Genomic DNA, 2,793 nt, shown 5'->3' on the forward strand with positions numbered 1-2,793 from the left:
CGTAAGAAGAGCTCAATATGACTGTTAAGAAACGGTCGCCCCATGGGCTCTACAAAACGAGAGAAACTGTTGTGCTAGGCGAGTGAAATATTAATTGTGGGGACATGAAGTCTGAAGAAGTATTATTTCCCCCGTAGCCAGAGCATCCACTTCCAGGGCTGCAGTTCACACCCAGTGCGAGCACCAGAGCAAGTCAAGCACAAAACCCTCATGCTCTTGACAACCTGACGACACAGCCTTTCCTGTCCTTTCGGGAAGCCGTTCAGTTAAAGAAGTCTCTTCTCCTTATCTTTCTGTAAGTATCCAGGTGAAAGATGGAGGGCTTGCTTGACATGTTTCGTGTGCTTATTTACAGAAATTCATTCCTCTGATCTCGAAAGGGAAAAGTTCATATGAGCAAAGCATGTTAATCACCCTGAGGAGTGTTGACAGAGTTATTTTCTCACTGTTTTGCTAATTTCCGACACTGCTACAAAATCCTTCAGAAACTTCTCTCGCAAGAGGTGCGGTGCAAAAGGAAGCTGTTTGTGGCTGCAGCGTGGCTGTGCCTCGCCAGGCGCTGGGCGAAGGGCCGGCAGCCCTGGCCCGCTCCCACCGGTGAGGGAAACAGCTGTGACGCCAAAATCCAGCAATCTTGGCCTGGCAGCACGCACACAAAATGATACCTATGTGCCTGCACACATGAAACCCCTGTGTGCAGTGTCTCAAAACCCAAGGCTGCGGGTTTTGGAAAGGCCCTGAGAGGAGACACGGGAGCAGGGAGCCGGCAGGGCTGTTTGGACTCATTTCCTCGCCGCAGCGAGCTGGTCACCCCTCCCTGGCTCTCCCACTCCCCCAGAGGCTACACGGGAGCCCCCACAGCACAGCTGCGGCCAGCGGCCGGCCCCGGGGCCATGCTCCCTGCTCCACTGCGCGGAGGAGCTGGTCACTGTCTCTCCTCCGCTGGCGGATGGGTAACAGCAAAGTTCAGCCCGAGCAGCCGTGCCGGATGCGGGATGCCGTTCCCTCGGAGCAGGCCGTCATGTTAATAGAGGTTGATTTGCAAACGGCGTCGCCCCCCACCCCGCCGTTGCCTGACTCCCGCTTCCCCGCTCAATGGCACAGATGCTGCTTTGTGCTGCCCCTGGCCAGGCAGCTATTAGCAGCAAATCCAGCGAGGGAAATTAATGAAGGCGACTCCTAATAAAAGACAGCTCAGGACAGCCATACCAACTTGCTCCGAGCAGTAATTAACTTTTTTTAAAACTCATGAAGGTAAATATGCCATCAGCTTTGGTCCAGTCTCTCTTCTTTTTAATAAAAGCCGAGGGAGAGGGGAGGAGGGAGAAAGCGCCTGACTGCCCGAGCTGCGGCGGCACGATGGATACTCCCTGCCGGCACGGCAGCCTCCCAGCACCTGCGGCCCCACATGCCCGCTGCACGCGTGGGGAACAAGTTTTATGACGTCCAAGCCCTACAGGGTTTGGCTTGCACGATTCGCCTCCCCAGCGATAAATTGCAACGCCCGGGTGCCTACGCCTCTGCCAAGTACTGCCCAAGTCTCTGCAGACACTTCACTGCACATGCAAACCAGTGGTTTTGAAGAGTATAAATGAACATTTTTTTTCCATCTGCTTGGCTACATGCATTGCCACGAATACCTGGTCACAGGAACAACCCTCATGCTTGCGGCTCCCACTACTACTGGTCTGGCAGATAGTGCTCCTGTTTCTGTGCAAAGTTGTTTTCCCTGTGTATAGAATAAGATTAGGTGAAGCAGTCACTTTCTACCATTTAACAGCCTGCATGGGCTGCTGAGTGCAGCCGCCCAAGCTGGTTGCCACGGAGTCAGCCTCTCCCAAACAAGTTTCTATACCAGCCTGAAAAACACGGGCTTAGCTGCATCTAACCGTTAGCCTTGCTTCTGGCTCCGGTTTATTCCTTCACGCTGAGTTTATCTGATTACTTCAGCCGGGAGCAGACGGCCTGCTGACACCCCCACGAGCACTTGGCTCCCAAGCGGTCGGATGGCGTTTCCCGAAGAGGCAGAAAGCCGGGCGCTGGCGCTGCTGGGCTGGCAGCCACCCCGGGTCCGGGTGAGGAGCTCCGTGTGCACCCCCCTGCTTTGCCCCTCAGCAACCAAAGGCAAAGCCTGCCTTGTCCTTAGTGGCAAGCACAGACTTGGAGGAATTAGGAAAGCAGAGGGCAGACCCCGGCTGGCTGCAGGCTGCCAGCAACGTGCCTGTCCCAAGAAACATGTGGTCCCGTCGACCTAAACGTGTTCATGGGAGTTGTTGTCATGTCAGCTTTTTCCCTGGACTTGTATTTCAAAGTCATAGATTGACATAGAGTCAGTGAGCGGGTAATACAGCACGCTGAATGATACCACACAGACATGCATATACACAAATATAAACATAGATTATACTCACTGTAACCAAGATATAAACCCCAATTCAGTGTCACCATGATAAAACCATCTCTGTCCCACTACATATGCTGACATGTGGCATCACCTGCACTGTCCAGAGCCCGTTACGGCAAGTGAAACGCTATGCACAGCTGACCCAACCTGCCCACAGATGCCCCCCCCCCCCGCCTTTGCCCTTGCAGGGTCTGGTCCAAAGGTGGGACTCACCTGACGCTTGACTCTGCCACGTGCTGTTCATGGGCCTATTACACACTGTGGAGAGAAATGGGAGGCCCTTCRTATATAAAAATAGGCTTTACAAATATTTGGGGGTAGGCTTTCATTGAGGAGGTGTTACATTTCTTCAAATTTGATACATAGTTCCTTATGGAAATATAAGGAAA

This window comes from Apteryx rowi, unplaced genomic scaffold, assembly GCF_003343035.1.
Source record: "Apteryx rowi isolate R43461 unplaced genomic scaffold, aptRow1 scaffold_438, whole genome shotgun sequence".
Taxonomy (NCBI): domain Eukaryota; kingdom Metazoa; phylum Chordata; class Aves; order Apterygiformes; family Apterygidae; genus Apteryx; species Apteryx rowi.